Below are 19,521 nucleotides of genomic sequence, written 5' to 3'. Positions count from 1 at the left end.
TCTTGCACAACAAAACTATAGCTTACCTTAACTGATCAACCGTGTAGTGTCTAATAAACTCAACCGTGTCCATTCCAACATGAACAACTTTATCAGCTTTGCATGTGAGGCACTCGTCTCTATGTGTTCCGTTGGTGGTCCAAATGTACTCGTGTTTAACCTTCATGAACTGAAAACACAAGCGTAACAGATTACGCCTAAAATAGGGGAAATATTCATTTTGTTAAATCAAATAAACAAACGTCACTATTTACCCACAATATATTAAATTTTCTACCTTTATATTTCTCGCCCTTGTGTTTTTGACACACCGCGTAATGTGCATACAGCCTTCAGGAGATTTTTGCCGCACGAAAATGCATTACTGAGAAATAACACTAAGAGAGCAGAGGGAAGTGTTTTATGCATTGTTACGAGTAACTGTGTGAGGTAGCAGTGTTGTAAGGATTGCTCAAAGCATATTCAGCAATTTTTAATGTGTTTTAGTTTTATATTTCTGACGTGATTTATTTTGAAGCCACAAAACGTACTTACCCGAATGTGAAACTCAAAGTATGTTCATGTAATGTAGCGAAGCTGCTCCGAAAAAGCGTCAACTAATAATTTTATGTTTAATGGCGTGGTACCGTTGGCGAGCTACATTGGGAAAACCACAGCACAACTTATATTTCAACCACAATATTAGATTTAAAGAGGCGTAATAAAGCATTAAGGCAATGATTTGTATGCAAGTAGCAAATATACGGGGGCTTGTTCTCCAAGTCCTCCCGGTATTTCCAGAGACGAAACCTGGAAAGCCTTCCAAAAAATTGGAAAATGGGCGACGTTCAAGTCAGGCAGAACGGGTGGCCCCGAAGAATCTGATATATCACTAGAGGGGCTGTCGCAATACCGTGCCATATGTTTGGTGGGTTCTGATGTTTAGCTAATGACGAGAGAACGTTTTCTTCCAAATATGCTGGATATATTTCAAATTGCTCGCTTCGAAGTAAGACTTCCCTCAAGCCACCTGAACCGGCAGCTTCATGGCATGGTCTGATGGTGGCTTTCCGAGAAATTTTGGCACAATGAGTGCTCGCAGAATTTTGCGAGATTGCAGGACACTCAAGGTGAAACCTCTGAAGCCTTTGACAGTCATTTATTGTGGTTGTGTGGCCGACGACTTCATCAAGGTTGCCGCATTCGAAGACATTTACATCAGACGTAGGGAGGCTTGAGGCTGTTGAACCGTTTGAAACTTTTGGAGTTATTTTTGAACAGACTACTTAACTCCCACAACCGGCATTTTTTGCTTGCAGGAAGCAGCAGCGCTCGTTTCAAGTTCATGTCCCGCCTATGCTGTCCCATTCTTTTCCAAGCGCTCCTTCACTGGACGCGCGGGCTGACAGAAATTCGCAGACCTTCTGCGGTCTATTGCGTAATGCCCGAGAGAATATATTTTACATAAAACCTCCCATCAACCGCTGAACTCATTTTTCTCAATCATAGTCCCAATCATGAGACTGAGCATATAACATTCGGGTCATTTTCGCTCTGTTTATTGGAAAGCATTCACTTGGAATTTCGTTTCTCGCCTGGAGGGTCGCCAGAGCTTGCCTCTGCTCATATACGCAGACGTAGGTGTACGACAGCTGCCGAAAAAGTCCTTCAACGATGGTGTCACGCTCTCGCCGTTTTTGAACAATGTCTGTTCCGACAATTCAAGGAGAAGGGAAAGCTTTTAAGTTTGTGTTCACTGTTAGGCTACATATATTAGTGTTTGTAACGCACCCTGTTTTGGAGATCATTTTCGTGGCGTTTGAAGAAGTCCGCATTAAGACATTTTGCTGTGCAAGGCATGTGTCCGATGAAGTACGAAGGTGCGAAGCCGTATTCGAAGCTACACTGCTTGTTTCGCGCATGCCATGTTTTTGAGTAGCTCGGCTATAGGTGCATTTCAGTCACCAATAATCGGCGTCAGTGGCTTGCTCCCTGATTAAGAGGTGTTAAATGTGGGGCTGCCCTTCTTGGGAAACGTATTCGGGGATATTTTCATGGTCAATAGTATTATCGAGGAAACTCTACCAGGTTCATAGTGCAACATTTCGCGCAATTGTGAAATAATTACGTGTACTGGAAGTAGCATATGCCTATACCCAACAAGTACCGACCGCTTCGAGCATCTTCACGTGCGTCTCCGGCCTACCTTCAAGACCTCACGATGGAGCAGTCCTCGTAGCTTGGGGAAACGGAGCTGATGGACTTATTCAAATTTTCCTGTTCGTGGTTGAATATTTGTTTGCAATGGTATCCCTAACACGAATGGAACGGATGTTGTCCTTCATCGGTATGACATGGCATGCGTAACGACATTTTTAACAGCTTCACTGTTTTAGGGTGAGCCTCTTTGTCAGTCTGATGAAGTCTGTACGTCACGCAAGGGTTGCAGCTAGTAACGCAGGAGGTGGAAAAACTACTATCAGGAAATAAGAACAAGGGTAGCAGATGCGTACCGCGTCTATGTGTAGGGCTCCTGGATGGTTCTACATATAGGTGCGCCCAACATGTATGACGCACCCATCTGTAGGGCGCCTCAGGAGCCCATGTGTAGGGCTGCTCAGGTGGTGTTCCTCTGCCCTTGGCCTCTTTAACAAACATGAGTTGGCCATAGAGGGCTGGGCAGGTCGCGGAAGCTTGCCAAGCCTCTTTTGAATTGTTCTTATTTTCATTATCTGTGGACAATATGTGAGCGCACGGTCAAAGGGCATGAAATAATGTACATGAATCACCACACCTTAAGCAGTTCCAACTAGTTTGTTCTTTTTGTGGGAATGAGGAAAATTCTAGGAAAGAATTGGTTGCGCAATGAAAGTCGAACGAGCAATTACACCCTCAAACGGGATGCAGCAAGTTTCTCTTCCCATAGGCGGCGCTTCTCGGATGGTCTCTAAGCCTCATCAGCGGTGGTTCTTATACCCACCAATAAGAGAGCCATGGTTTCAGGTGGCGGGGGTCGTCTCCATTCTTTTAAGCGAGGGAAAGAGAAGGAAGTCGGCCACCACTCACATTTCGGTTACCTTCGGGTCTGCGTCGCGACGGCGCTGCCGCTGTAGGACGGGCTCCCGTTTGCTTCAAGCAGACACAAAAAATCAGCTACACTCCAGTTTTAAAACTATTTCTTTCTGAAACGGGCTGTACTCTACAGTTTATATTACTGAGGAATAATAGTGTCCTTCAAAAAAGCTCTGCGAATAGTCTTGTAACCATGACTCGATACGTGACGAAATGTAATGATATTTGTTGCACATTACAGTTTAATAATAAAACTTTTAAGATGGTGAATAAGGAGAAGGTAGTGCTTATATTACAGACGGGGTTGCGCGCAATTGGCATGGACGTTACTCGGACGATGGGTGGAACGCAAGGTTCGGGAAAAATAACACAATAAATTTACCTTCTCCTGCACTTACGTTCCAATATTTCACACTCCTATGCTTTACGATGATTTGTGAGGGCTCTTCGTTCGCAGGGCCGGAGCGCCCTTTGAACACAAGTACTAAGGTTAAGAAACAGACTGGGTGGCAACTCTTGTATTCAAGGTAAGGCTTCTAATACGACAAAAAAAACTTTCTGTAGAAACTATAACAGCCCATCTTACCTTTTCATAGACTTACCTCTCTCAAATTGACCGGCCTATGCTCTACTGCGTGAGTAAATGAATCTTGTGGAGGCGTGGCACTGCTCCCCATACAAACAGGTATTGAGCTTAACAGGTACATTATGTTGGCCGCTGTTATAATTAGGCTGAAAAAGGAAACCAGCAGAAGCTTACATTGATTTTTATGTTACAACATAAAAAGAGTCATATTTCTCACATCCGTTTCTCGTGTTCTCATGAATTGTACAATCATCAAAATTGCAACGCAAACTTTTGTGGAGGAGGTTGTCCCTGTTATTTTTGCAGAAATGGTATGAGATACACAATTAAAGAACTTGTCCGGTTCTTAAAACCGCGAACAGAGGTAAACTGGGATGAACAAAATTTGTCTTTAAAATTTAATATAACAATCCTAACGACATTGCCCAAAACAAAATGTTGTGTACTGAAGTTTCCGTGTTACAGTGGCATACCTAAAGTATTTTAAGAATTCAGATATACCCGAGTGCTAGGTAATACTAGTTGAGAATTGTTCTACAGCATCCGTGACTTCATATACGCGCGTGCTCTAAAAACATTCACCAAGATACCGCGAGTATCGCTTGCAAGTTTCCGTTTCAGCCTTTGCTTGGTCCTGTCCTCCGACTTGTGTTAAGGCGTCTAACCACGCTACTGTGCTTCTGAAGTGCTAAAAAGCTGTGTTTTATTTAAAACCAACACCCCACTGAACGGCTGAGACTAGCGCAGATCACGTTTTTTCAGGTATGAGTAGGCATTTAGGCATCTGACTAATCATAGCACCTGTTGATAAAAAAACGGTTATCTGGAGGCCTCGCTTGTGGATAAATAAAACACTTGCAAACGAACTCTTTAGTTCATGAAATTAAGCTTTCTAAGACTTTGTACGGATCAATGTCTGTTTATGCATAGTTTTCAACTAGAGTACAAAAAATAACACTCGGAGTTTGGGACTAACTTGATGTACTTGCGTAATATATCGGTAACCATCGGGAATTTATGGGTATTTTTATGACAATTGTTTTGGTTTTATCCCCTTGTAGGGCAACGGGAAATATCTGTCCCATTTTTTGTTCCCCACAAAATTGCTCGTGAGAGGCAATGGGACGCATCAAGCCCATTTTTTCTGTGCTGCCATCTACATTGAGGTTTTTACACTTCCGTTGAATCTGGTTCAGAAGCTGTACAATAGGTGGCGTTAGGTGTACATTATTTTGAAAATTGTGTTTCCCGTTTCACCGGCGGCACAAATTTCCGCATTGTGAGTCTCCGGAAAGGAATAATTCAAGATGACAAGTGAGTGTACCCTTTTCTGTGCTTTGAAAGAAGTAGTTCCAGCTTGTAATAATCGGGTGTTTTCAGCAATAGAAGCAATACTTACTTCTAAAAGCGTTTTCGAATGGTGCCAGGGCAAAAACTGCATGACGAGGGGCTAAGCCTTGTGCCACCACTGCCTGCATTCGATGTTGAGTGAAACATTTCGCCGACTCTTTTGTTTTCTATTTGCTCGTAAAAACGCAGGTAAACGATTGCTGACGCGAGAGGAAGCGCTAGAATTATATTTTAGCCTTCCTGACGACCCAACGTCGAGTGATTCCGCCAGATACGGATGAAGACTTCGTACCCGAGCTCGCTCCGCCCGATTCAGATGAGGAAACCAGTGAAGCCGAAGCGGCGGCATCAACGAGCAAACTACAAAAGCGAAAGGCTACCTATGCAAGAAAGAGAAGGAAGCAGAAGAAAGTGCCTAGAATTTGCGACGAAGCAGAAGTCGAAGAGGAGGAGGTTGGGGCATGGAATAGCAGTGAACCGGATGCCGTCATTCGTGTTCCGAAAATTTGGGACCCACAATACAGTGCAAACCTCCCGACGACGCCGTGTGAAGCTTTTGCTCTTTATTTTGACGAAGGTATCATGCAGACACTGGTGACTGAGACAAACCGCTTTGCCAAACAGAAAGGCCGACAACTTTGGAAAGAGCTTACAATTGATGAACTCCGTGCATACTTCGGCATACTTCTGCTGATGAGCACAAACCCCAGGCATCAAATGTACCTGTACTGGAGCAGTGACACTTTTTTCAATTGTCCTGAAATATCAAAGGTCATGTCGTTCCGTCGTTTTCAAGCCATTATGAACTGTTTGCACCTCACCGACCTAACCAAGGAAAAAAAGAAAGGTGAAGACGGGTACGACAGATTGGCAAGAGTGCGTCCTCTCATTCTTTCACTGAATGAAAAATTCAAGAGACAATACACTCCATCAGCGCACCAAGCCATTGATGAGAGTATGATACGATTCAAAGGCCGGTCCTCGCTGAAGCAGTACCTTCCCATGAAACCTATCAAGCGGGGATACAAGGTGTGGTGCAGAGCCGACTCCCAGACAGGTTACCTGATTGAATTTCAGGTGTACGAAGGCAAAGGTGCAGACCGACCTGCGAACGTAGGTCTCGGCGAGCATGTTGTGCTCTCCCTCATTGACGGAGTAGAGGCTGGCACGCAGCTATATTTCGATAACTTTTTCACGTCCACACGCCTAATGGAGGCCTTGAAAGAAAAGAACATTTTGGCCGCAGGAGCGGTTCGCCCAAACCGCAAGGACTTAACTGACGAAATCAAACGGGATAACAAGCTACAGAAGGGAGAGTATATCTGGCGGGCGAAAGGGAGCATCACAGCTTATCAGTGGCGGGACACGAAAAACGTACACGTGCTGTCCAACTTTCATCACCCCAGCGACACTGAGGACGTTGTTCGGAAGCTTTCCAATGGCTCATCCATATCCGTCCAGTGCCCAAAAGCAGTCTCCGACTACAACACCTGGATGGGTGGAGTCGACAAGTTTGACCAAAGAAGGAACGCATACCCGGTGGATCGACGATCTAAGAAGTCGTGGTACCGAATTTTTTACTTTCTGCTGGACGCAGCAATAGTAAATGCTTTTCTTCAAATGAAAGCAGTCAGTGAAATGACCTACCTTTGGTTCCGGCTCGTCCTCGGTCGCCAGCTGATAAACGGCCAAACATTCAAAGGGTCCAGCAATCGCCCTTATCGAGTCAACAAAAAAGGTGCCAAACATTGCCAGAAAATGGTAGGGGTTGCTGATGAAGTCCGATTTCTGGGAGCTGGACATCACCCTCAGAAGATTGCAAAAAGGAGGCGGTGTCGTTGGTGCTCGACTGCCAAGAAAGAAGCCCGCACCAACCTCCTGTGTTCTGTGTGCAATGTGCCCCTTTGTTCAACGTGTTTTGGACCTTTTCATGCCGGCTGAATGTAACCCAGGAGCCCTCAATGAGCATTGGGACAAATGCGTCCCACTTTTTGAATTTCAATTTAGCTTCAGTGGGACGAATGCGTCCCAGTTTTTTTTAATAAAGTACTCATTGTTCAGCCTTGAAATTTCTTGCAAACTACTTCTGTTGGCTTGGTTAGTAAAATAAGACAACCTTTTTCTAGTTTTTTTTAAAAAAACATATCCTGCCCTACAAAGGGTTAAGGCGTCTAACCACGCTACTGTGCTTCTGAAGTGCTAAAAAGCTGTGTTTTATTTAAAACCAACACCCCACTGAACGGCTGAGACTAGCGCAGATCACGTTTTTTCAGGTATGAGTAGGCATTTAGGCATCTGACTAATCATAGCACCTGTTGATAAAAAAACGGTTATCTGGAGGCCTCGCTTGTGGATAAATAAAACACTTGCAAACGAACTCTTTAGTTCATGAAATTAAGCTTTCTAAGACTTTGTACGGATCAATGTCTGTTTATGCATAGTTTTCAACTAGAGTACAAAAAATAACACTCGGAGTTTGGGACTAACTTGATGTACTTGCGTAATATATCGGTAACCATCGGGAATTTATGGGTATTTTTATGACAATTGTTTTGGTTTTATCCGCGTATTACAGCGTGTTGGTTTTTCTTCGTACCAGAATACTGCACCGTGTTCGAATAGAGCACCAGACCTAAAAAAATCTTTGTGAGAAGGTCACATAAAGCGTCCAGTGAAATGTGAATATATTTAACAACATTTTTGGCCAAGCGCTCACCAGTCCGAAAGAAGACATTAGCACTGTTACACCCGTATTAGTGATTACGCACTGAGGGTATAGCACATGGAAGCTACTTCAGTTCACAATAATTGTTTTCATTGAGAAAAGTGGAGCACGCAAATTTCCTTTTATCTGCGATATTACAGATGTATATTTAAAATACCACTGTGAGTTCAAATTGACAGGTAATGTTGCCGATATAGCACGCTGAACGCGCCAGTTACGGTTTCGACGCCCAATACGTGTTATTATGCGGTTTCTATTTTCGTGATACAAAGGAAAAATAACAAAACGTTAATTGCATACACCAACTTTAAAAAGAAACGATGAAACAAACAATGTTTTTAGAGTTTTGCCTGAAGCAAAATGCCAACAATTCTCCATGCCTGCTGTGCAGCGCCTGATCTGTATCCTCGCCTCACGCTAATATACCTATTTTCGTGAACCCGCCGCGCGCTCAGAAGAGCCTCGACTCTATTGCACACGCAGTGACTGTGCGAACTTGTGCCTTCGCCATACTAAAAAACAAATCTCGCAAATTCTGTAATAACCTTTTCATCGCCATTTGCTTTGAATGGTCTGGCCTGCAGACATGGAAGAAATCACCAAGCATTTGAAGAGTCTAATTTTTTTTATATTTTAACAGCTCAATTGCATTTCACTCGTCATCATCCTTACCGTTTAAGTATACTGCAGGATGACTGTCCCTCCTATGGACCTCCGACACCTGCTGCCCTAATCTGCCAAGTTTATTTCTGGCGTACGCTTTTTTTAGTTCACTCTTACCTATAGTTAGTGGGTTTCCCTTTTTTTCTAGACAGATGAAATGGTACCCAATGGTGTTCATCCCTTGTCATTGCGTCTCACTCGATGACCAGCCCAAGTTTATTTCTTTTTCTGAAATTTAACTTCCATTTATTGCACACGAACCTAAACGTGTTAAAGGAAGATAGTTTCCTGTACTGAAGCCTTACTCTCGTATATTTTCTCAATGGCCCCTTGTACTTACCTAAGTTTTATTTGCAGTTTTTTTAGCGAGAGGCTGAGTTTCCGCTACTTACGTGGTCCGCGGCAGCACGCATTGGTTGATTTACATATTACAACGACAGTTTTCAGGCGTGGCTTTTCGATATTCGTAATCGGTTTTCTACTGACACCACGCAATACCTAATGCTGGATTTCTTTTTAGTGTTTTGGATAACGAATCACAGCTTATCCTGATAACGAGTACATACGACGTGATAGGACCGAAGGTAGTTATGCTCCTATACTTTTATTGGTGCGTTATTAAGCTGAAAACGGGGCTTTCAGCATGTGAATTTCAAAATACTGAACATTCATAAACACTACTTGGTAGCCCAATCACCAAGCCTTCTTATTTATTTTTCTCAAAAATTTTGTGACGGTGTTCTGCTTACTCACTGAGAAAGACAATGCCGTTTGAAGACCAACACGCGCCCAGGTATTCCCTCTTTAGCCAAAATCCTTATTTGTGCGAATGTAGCTCACTAAATAATGCCTCCGCACACACTGTGAGCCCTTTTTCAAAGTTTTTATCTTTCTTTAAGGCAACTCAACAACACTTGGGGCCACAGAAAAGTACACCCACTTGCCCTGGCCGCCCAAAAAGGAGATAACTGTATATGTAATTGGTTTGCAAGCAAAAATTATGAAAATATAGCAATCGCGCTTCTGCCGTGGCACAAATGTTTCGGAATTTTGGAAAGCAAAGGTCTGCATAGCGTTCCACATTGGTTTCAAAACGTCATCGTTATTGCCGCAGCACACGATAAACAGATTTTCGAAATATAATAGTATACAAAGGCGAGGAAGAAATGTAATAAAATATCATCGCCCTTTTTGCCAGCTGAGCTTCAAACAACACAATGTTTTTGTAGCTACCTTGGCCACTGCGGTGCCTGACGTTTCCAACGACCACACGTCAATGAATCTCACCAGTAAGCGAGGATCTCCGATTATTTGTTCTGAACCACGCGCAATTAAAGTAAAACTGACAAACGCTGGCTCCACAGCGCTCCAGACGCGTGGGGCAACGTTGACCGTGGGACACTTCTCCCGCTTTCCCTCCCGTTTTCGTCGGGCTTTCTGTGGAGGTATGGAGTGTTGTCCTGCTTCGAAGTAACCATCATAGCAGGTACCTTAGCGCCTACACTACGAGCACTCAACCACGCTAAGCAGGCTCTTTTGGACATAAACAGTGCTATCTCATAAAAGAAGGTTCTGGCCACCCTGCAGCAGTAGTGGCCCGCTATCTGCCCCGAATAACCTACTCAACTGCCCGTTATCACGCCCCTGCAGCTGTAGACCACCGGTCCGCGTCGGCGGTCAGAACAATAATAGCTGGGTCTGGTCACGTCGCCATTTGAACTTCACCCTTATAAAATTCAACCCACGAGCCTTGTCTAAGGAGGAAAGGTTAGCTGTAATGCAATAGGACATCTCGTACTTTAGGTGGAATCTCATGGGTTAAGTGAAGTTGTTAGGACGGAAGAACGTTTCATGGAGATCAACTAGTGGACATATTCTGTGATATAGTGTACCATAAAAAAGAAGGAACACGGAACAGGATTTGGTATCCACAAAGACATTATAGGAAACGTGGAGGTGGTTTTTACCATTAGTGAGAGGGTCCCGCCTGTTTTGGTAAAAGTAAACAAGCGATACAGGTTAAAAATAGTACCGGACAATGCCACAACAACTGCATATTATGACGAAGCCGTAAACAGATTCTACGAGGACATCTAATCTGCAATAAAGAAGGCAACAACGCAGTTCGTGATTGTGATTAAAGAATATACGCAAAGGTCGGTGAAAAGTAAATCGGAGAGTGGTCAGTGGGAAACTTTTAGTAGACCATCGTAACGGTCGACGAAATCCACTGTTATGTTTGGAAGAGATAAATCACCTCAGATAGATGATCACATTCTTTTTCAAACAAAAACCAAATATCCTTCATTTTAGGTTGCAGCCCAAGTACGGCGAAAGACGTAGAAAGGCCAAATAAGTTTAGTAGCAGCGATCATATTATGGTTAGACGGAAGGCGAGTCTAAATCTCTAGAAAAAGAAAGAAACTCACGAAAACTAAAAAGCCCCGCATGGAGTCAATCAGAGCCAGATCGCACGAGTGTAAAATAAGTGGTCAAAACGAATTCGCGCACCTTAACCAGCGGTACGAGCTCGGCGCAGACAAGGCAAATGAAAACACAACATGTCCACTCGGTGAATAAGTGGTGGCTGTGGATAAAACAACAGGTAGGGAACAAAGAGTAAAACTAGAACTATTAGGAAAACGAATGAACTAATTCTTAAACGTAAGAACATGAGCTTGTCAAGCACGGCGGATCGAATTCACTTAGACGATACCATCAAAACCAATTAGCAGAGCAGAAGTAGAACCAACGACATTCGTGCATATAAAATGACAGGGATCACGGAAGCGCTACCAAAAGTTGTAAGATTCAAATCAAATAACACAAAGCCTGCATCTGCAAACACAGTAGGCAGGCACTCAGATACGGGCACGCTAACATTACCCACAACTTGGACGAGATAATAAAGTAGCAGAATAATTCCATACCATGCTGGGTGCTTGCGACGTTAGACAAGAACAACTACACAGTGTACGAGCTAAAGAGGAAGCCGGAAAGGATCTCAAAAGGGTTGGAATGCGAAAATCTGCACGTAATGACGGCATAACCGTGGAACTTCTGTACGAGGGAAAAGGTATTGTACAGAAAAAAACTGCCTGTATTATTCTCGGACTGCTTGAAGACTGAAAAGGAGCTCATAGGTTAAAAAAGACGCAGAAGTGTTCTGGTTTATAAGAAGGGAAATCCCAAAGGCCTCAATAATTTCAGATTAATCAGACTATTCTAGGTTGTGTACAAGCCGTTTACTAAAGTGTAGGTAGCCGGATAGGTGACAGCCTAGATTCACGATAACACAGGGAGAAGCAGGGTTAAGGAAATCGTACTCAACTATGAATGAAATCTATATCTTAACTATGGTGATAAAAATTCCCAGATTACAGTACAGGCATTTACACGGCATTTATATAATATCAGAAAGCGTTTATTTCTGTACCCACAACAGCCGTGCTAGAAGCAATAAAAGACCAGGGAATAGAGGAAACCTGCATAACACCAACAACTGTTACGTAGGTTTTTGCTATTTTTCTTGAAGTATCCTGTCTATAAAGAATGAATAGGCTAGATAACTTTCCACAGGCAAAGCGATATATTTCCCATCCGAAAGATACTAAAACAAGGAGATACCATCCCGCCAATACTATTCAAATTATCCATGGAAAGATTTCGAAACCTTGACCGGGAAAACATGATTAACGGTAAATTGGAAATACAGGAGCCATTTGGGGTTGGCGGACGACATAGTGTTCATTACGGAGACTGGAGACAACATGCGCAGAATGATTGATGAACTACAATCAGAAGGCATGGCCGTAGGGCTAAAATAAATATGAATAAATATAAAGTAATGAGAGATACACATTCAAAAACATCCTAATCAGCTTATAAAATGGTAAGCTAAAACAAGCTAACGAATATAATTACCTTGTACGGAGGGTTTGGGCTGACCCAAACAAAGAGAGAAATCCCGCGCAGAATAATATAGGTTCGAGCGCATTCGAGAAGCACTCCAAGTAATAAAAAGTTAGCCACCTTCATCACTGAAAACAAATCAACAACCAGCGCTTTCTGCTGGTGATGACGTCGGTACCTTAAATTTGGCGCGTTACTAAACAATTAGAAACATATCTTACATCGGCTGAAGGGGCCATAGAACGATAAAAACAGGAGAAACTATTAGGGATAAGGGACGGGCTTCCTGGAATTTGGAACAAACTCGAGTTGAAGATAACGTACTTCAAACGAAGTAAAATAAATAGACTTGGGCTGGCCATGTAGTGAGAAGACCCAAAAACCGATTGAGAATTACTGTGACAGAGTGGATACCTGGAGTAGGTTAAAAAGAATAGGAAAGCGATTAGGCGGATGGACAGATACAATAGAAAAATTTGGGGGGCATACTGCGGAATATAGAAGCGCAGGACTGGAGTGGTTAGAGGTCAATGAGAGAGCCCTTCGTTCTGTAGAAGACCTGAGTAGGCTCGTGATTACGAATAATATGATGATGACGGCGATACCTTTGATGGAAAATCCTCCCATACGCCATTTAAAACAATGGTTTAAAATAACTCCTCACTGATTGTTTCCCGTTATTTTCGGTTCTGCTTGTTGCATGCCTTTAAAACACAGTGGGGTTGCTTGAATAAATTTAGTTGTGCATCAGCACTTTCTCAGTTTGTTCTTTCTTTTCTCTGCTTTGTGAATTTAGCGTGACTATGTTTTATTTATGCGACCCTAATCCTTCCCATTGAAGCTTTTAGGGTACTTGAAACAAAACAATGTAACGAATGACATAAAGTTTTCAGGGCTATTCAGCACTAATATCGTTCTTAGTACCTTATTTCAGCTCTCAATGCTCTACAAATAACATTGATCTGTCGATAAATCACTGCTACCTCACGTTTGTATGTCGTGTAGGTACTTGAAAGCAAGAACATGGATTTCTAATTTCTAATAGAAATCCTGGTGTATGCAATAATGTGACTATTAAAAACAGTGAACAGGGTAAACGGGAGAGGCAAAAACAACCATATAGAATAAAATGTAGTTCATTACTCCCACGGGAAACAATACACTGGATTTACTAGACATTGGACTTATGATTTCGTAACATTGACAAATCTCGGGGATATTCGAAAAATTATAAATAACCTACTATTACACTCTGCCAAGCAAGTGAATTCTGCAAATAATGCCGAAAAAAGTACTGTTGCAAGTCGCAATGCAGATCTGCAAGCTCTACTTACTGGCGCACAATTTGCTCGAATTGCACTTGCAATAAAACTTTCGTAACTTCATGTCGGTTTGTATTTTCTCATCTTCATTCTAGGTATTTTACCGCCGCCAAAAATCCACAACTTTTCAACCTCTATTTACCCATTTACCTTCTGGCTGTCGCATAGAGCCTTAGTTACAATAATTTAACGTCATCTGAGCGAAAATAGATTGTAAGCCACGCCGAATAAAAAAAAATATAAAGATACCGGTAGATTACGTTAGAGAACGAAATTTGACATCCGCTGTAATGCAGCCGTATGGTTAACAAAGGAAGCTGTAAAGCTTTCATTTGTGGCCGTATGGCTGCATTGTTATGGAGGAAAAATTAAATTCATGGAAACTTACTCCACCTGGGGGGTTTCGCCTGTATCAGGGCAGGTAGATAAGTTAGTTGCCACCACAGACATTATTTTGTTTGTCTTTTTTCTCCAGTGTGCATTCGTGTTCGTAATGTGCTATCGGGTACACAAGCTCTTATTGCATACTTTACGTCTTCACCGTTTTATTATTTTCCTAATAAAATCAAAAGCCAATGTATACGTCTTACAAAAATACGACGTATACAAAATACAAATTTCGTGCTTATAGAAAAAAAAAGAATATATGAGAAACCTTGTGGTATATGAAAGATTTGGTTGCGCAATAAACGTATCTTGATGAATGAAGTGCAAGTAAGAGTTTTTATCCATTACCACTAGTCCAAAATATTGTCTGGAGGCCATGTGTCAATGTCTATTGAAGTACATGAATATAATTAGCTTGTTTTTGGGCTATATTGTTAGCATAATAAGCCTTTGAAGCAGTGTACCCAAGAGCACTTATGAAGAACAATCCCATTCTTAACCACAAGAACACAAAATGACCAATCAGTGTAGTATTAGTTTCGTTGCCAATGACGGCTGCCTAATATTGTCTGTTATTGTTTGGTGGGTGTGCAGTCTGGCACATGCTGTTGCAGTACATTTCTCTTGCTCATACTTTAGTGCTCATCAAAAAATTCCTGACAAACAGAAATTTGTTTCATACAATTTGACACTTTGATATATAGTAAACATTACTTTTCGAGTAATGATCATTTCGCGCTTTCTTACGTTATAATTGCCTTTTTAAACAAGTATTTAGAGCTTCATTGTTTGAATCATACTAAGAAAAACTCAGTAATCTGCATGTAACCACAGGCTCGCAAATAACGCAGAAAGCCTTTAGGAACGACCGAGTAACGATTTCTGATATGAATGTGGGTAATTGCTTAGGATGAAATCAGCTAATAGCGATTAGGAAAGGCTGTAATAGCTTCAAAAAAGTTTTATAAAAATCCGACTAGCACCGCAATTTATAGAAAAGTAGAGGCTGAAACGCAAAACCATGCACACAATCAACCTAATGAGAACTTCACGGTGTTCTTTATTTTGTCTCGTAAATCATGGTGAACATTTTAGACCACTTATGTGCAAAACAAAAAGCGATAGAGCAAAGTTCGGGATGTTTTACGATTGGCTGTTTTATATTCTAAATTGTAGTGGTGGGTAGAAGCGCCTGAGGCAATTTTCAACGCCTTAAAAATTGTGGTGGATTGAGCGGGCTTTCCCGCCATTGACGGCAAAGGGTTATTTTTAGAAAACCAGAAGGTAGTCGCCCGTAGAAAGAAAGTAATCAAATAATTTTTGTTTAAATACATTGCGTGACTCCAGGCTCTCTTCTTCAGCACAAAACAACTAGAGGTGAATTTTTTGTAATGAGGGATGTTGAAACAAAAACAGATTTCGAAGTTGCATAGGCAAGCACAGAAAAAGATCAGGCTTTTGTGCGAAATACGAACACAAACAAAATCGCTTTATATTTCGTTACAGTGTCACAAGATTTCGTGTAACCTGACAATACTTGCTTATATGCACTGATAAAATACATGGAGTCCTTTGTTTGCAAAAAAATAGGATTTCCTTGTAATACAGTGAAAGCGTAATTGGAGTATTTTGTGGCTGACACAGTACACCAAACAAGTTATTCCTTTAGGCGAATACCACAAAACATTTATATATTTACCGCGAGCAATTATTTCATAGTGCAATCTATAGCAGATCCTCAGTGATACATCCTAAGCTTCTGGCGCGATATTGTTCCCATCTTTTCATTCATATAGTGGCACAGGACGTCACTCTTCCACGCGAATATTTCTAGAGTAAGTACTTTCAAGGAAAGGCTTGCGCTCAAAATTGTATAGCAATTCCACGGAATTAGTCATTTTTTATATATATGGGGGCACCAAATACATTATTGCCTAAGAATTTGTTTTCGATCTATGCTGTTGTTTGCTTTTACAAACGTAAAAGGAACTGTTCCGTTCGTAACTAGCCAGTAATTCTGGAGTTGTTACCTGTAGAGCATTTTTGCAGCTCCTCTGTATATCGCTGGATGGTCCTCTTGTTTCGTGACTGTCATAACCACAGTTGGGTGACTTGTTTTCCAGCTCATTTGCTTCTGTTCTCGATTTTGTACTACTTGCTGGCTGCCAGATGTCTAAAAAACTGCTTTATTTATACTATGTGCAGTACGCTGCAGAGACACCATGTGGTCGGTAATTTGATGAATAAGATCGGCCAACACAATAGTCTTTTTTCATAAAATGATAACCAAAGACGGTGTCAGACTGCTAAGCGAGGTGCTGTACATTGTATTTTATGCAGAGGTCACGTGCACTTATAGCCTTTTCATTGACCCTGGTGACGAATTTTTCTCACGAATTGCCGTTTCGCCCAGATATTTTCCTCCTTGTACAACAAACATTTCCATAGAAAAATACGTAGATATCTTGCTGTGAAGTGCAGTGCCCGTGTCTATGTCTGGTACTACTCTGACACATATATCGCTTTTTTTACTGAATAAGACGTTTTTGCTTGGCGAAAAGCCTTACTTACCTTTCAATTTTCTGCTTTCACAATGCTCTCTGATGATGGAGCTAATATTGATAGACACAAGCACACAAGCGGCGTTGTGGCAGCCGCGACTGTCGGCACCAAAACGAAGCGTCATTATTGACCATGTCTATGACAAGCTACATGGCGGCGTCATGCATCATCGTGAAACCCCTGCTTGTCCTCAGTGGCGCTCCTGACAAAAACAAAATACGCTCCTCAGGTACAGTGTGGATTGCCGCTGCCGTAGCAGGATGAGCGGAAAAGGTGTTGCTGAGCTACATAGAAGAGACTAGGGCCTGGATCGTTTACAAGGTGACAAAGTTTTTTCTAGCTATAATATACTTCAAGAAAAATACCAATATCCGGTTCGTGAATTTGATAATGCAGATGGCTCACATGAGTTCAAAGTAATGTCTATTGAATTAGGCAAGGTTCCAGCCACATTTCAAAGAATGATGGGCTGCATCTTCACTGGTCTGAAACGAAAACGTCTCGGCTTCTTCTATGGCGTCATGTTGTTGCAGAGTTTGAGGATAATCTGCAATGCCAGCATTTAATATTGACGTGCGAAACGAGCAATGGGCTTTCGGAACCCTAAAGGGTCCCTTTGGTACTCGCACGTTAAGCATCCTTAGACATGGCTTGTGCAAAAATTGTGTTTGTCTGCTCCTCTAAATGGTCGGTACGCTTGCCCTTACCGATTTCGATGAAAGCCCTCCTCAGCCTAATAAGGGCTCTTCCATAGTCCCTCGCTTTGTGCGCAATCGCGACTGCCATTGCTTCAATCCAGAACAATTTAAATTTCTTCCATTTATAAGCAGCGTCTTTCAAGGTAGAACAGTAGGTCACCTACATGTTTGTTATACATAAATTGCAATACATGCATTCTCTTAACCACGAGATGTTGCCGCGAACCATGCATTGTGTTTATTTGTGTTTTGCTTTTACCGCCCGGCTGCGCCAGTGTTATCTCAGTGCCAAGGGAAGCGCGTGTTCTACTCTTTCTTTCTGTGCCGCTTGTGTTATCTGTTCTGATAGGGAAAGCATAACGATCTAACGTGAACAGCCCAGAAAAATCTTCTTGGATCTACAAGGTTCTAGATGTGAATCGACGGTTCGAGATAAAGAGCCTGCAGAGCAGAAGCCGGGGTATTCGACTTGCCGTAGCTCGCATACGTACGTCACTTTGTTGCTGCTGCTTCGCCACCTCCGTATTCATTGAGTTGTTAAGGGAGCACAAGTTCGCTCCAATAAACGTGTTTTCCTCGAAGACAACTGCGTCGTCTGTGGCTTCGTGACATCTGGTAGAGGTGAGGGGTACATGAACCCTAAGCCCTCGTCAAGCCGACAAGCAAGTCCCACCCGTGCCAGCCGCCGACAACAAGGTCTTCAGCCAGAGTTTGGACTGCTTCCGGATAAAGTGAAGAAAGAAGACGTCGAGATCTCCACTATTATCGACGCAGGCTCCATGAGCATCGCTCCAGTCCTGCCCTCGTTCTTTAGCAACCCAGGGAGCCCGCCTCATTTCATGGGTCACCTTCGGATGACCCAGAAGACTGGTTGGAGCAAGTCGAACGGGTCAGGCTGTTCAATCGATGGGGCGACGCGGAGACACTTAGGCAAGTATTCTTCTACCTTGAAGACTCAGCACAGATCTGGTTCGAAAACCATGAGACTTCCCTAGAGTCTTGGAACGATTTCCGAACGCACTTTTTAACGACGTTCACCACGGTTGTGCGAAACGAGCGGGCCGAAGTCTTGGCGCAGACCCGGAAACAACACCCTAACTAAAGTGTTGTGTTATTCGAAGAGATGAAGAGGCTCTTTAGGCGTGCTGACCAGTGCATGGTGGAAAAAAAGAAGTTACGCTTCCTAATGCGCGGTGTGAAGGAGGAATTGTTTGCTGGACTTGTCCGCAGCCCGCCCAAAACCGTCACCGAATTTGTGAACGAAGCCAGCACAATGGAGAAGGCTCTTGAAATGCGTACTAAGCAGTATGACCGCAACGTTGTTGGCGCGGCCAATGTGAACTACGTTGACAGCATGCCGATTCCGCAGACAGCCTACGCGAGACTATCCGCGCAATAGTGAGGGAGGAGCTGCGGAAACTTCTCCCCACGCCGCCGCAGCCGCTTGTCGCTTCCCTTATTGATGTGATTAGGGAAGAAGTGCAGCAAGCGCTGGGAACCTCAACGACGTCAGAAGCCCCCCGCGAGCCGCAAGCCATGTCCTACGTGGCTGTTGTTCGCCGACCTCGCCTAACTGCGCCCTACTGTAAAAAAAACTCCGTACCGTCGCCCCCTGTCGCTGGCCCGACCACCTTCGGTGCACCCCCGCCCCAAGGAAGACCGAGGTGTGGCGAACTCCGGATAATCGACAGCTGTGCTACCACTGCGGAGAAGCTGACAACATCTACCGTCGCTGCGCTACCAGAGGCTCGGTTTGCGAGGCTCCTCCATCGACGCACCGCGCCCCCGACCCGGCTAGCACCCTACTGAGATCGAAGACTACCTATCCAACAACAACCGACGACCAGCCCGATTCAACCGTTCACCGTCGCCTCACCCGTACCAGTCACCACACCTACGCAGCATTGCTGACTTCTCACGTGTAAGGTCCCCCAGACCACGCAGGGAAACTACAAGACATATCATCCTGACATTTGACCATTGCGTCCTTCCAGACAACATAATAGCTGGCTTCATCCGCTGCTCCGTCTGAGCCTACATACCAAATCCGCGGAGCTGTTTCAAGGGGCAGCGGTTCGGGCATGGTACTAACTCGTCTCTGGGCCAAATAACCTGCGCGAAGTGTGCCCAATATGACCACCAGGCAGATAATTGTAGCTCACGACAACTCCTCGGCATTACTGTCAGGGTCCACACGCGGCGTACTTCAGAAAATGCAATACGTTTCAAATTGAGAATAAAATATTAACATAGAGGTCACACAAA

At 43.2% G+C, this 19,521-nt stretch overlaps 1 long non-coding RNA gene across 1 annotated transcript; it reads right to left on the bottom strand.

Annotated features, from left to right (window-relative positions):
- Positions 1-41: 41 nt before the first annotated feature.
- LOC144141378 (uncharacterized) lies at positions 42-16,151 on the bottom strand. Its single transcript, XR_013316565.1, has 3 exons — positions 16,027-16,151; positions 3,654-3,783; positions 42-169 (listed from the first exon to the last, which is right to left on the bottom strand). It is a non-coding gene; the product is annotated as an uncharacterized LOC144141378 (long non-coding RNA).
- Positions 16,152-19,521: the final 3,370 nt, after the last annotated feature.

The sequence above is a fragment of the Haemaphysalis longicornis genome, unplaced genomic scaffold (genome assembly GCF_048455015.1).
Source record: "Haemaphysalis longicornis isolate Haplotype H1 unplaced genomic scaffold, Haemaphysalis longicornis Haplotype H1 scaffold_6, whole genome shotgun sequence".
Taxonomy (NCBI): domain Eukaryota; kingdom Metazoa; phylum Arthropoda; class Arachnida; order Ixodida; family Ixodidae; genus Haemaphysalis; species Haemaphysalis longicornis.
Note: the sequence above shows the minus strand (reverse complement) of the source record. Positions and strands in the feature narration are given on the sequence as shown.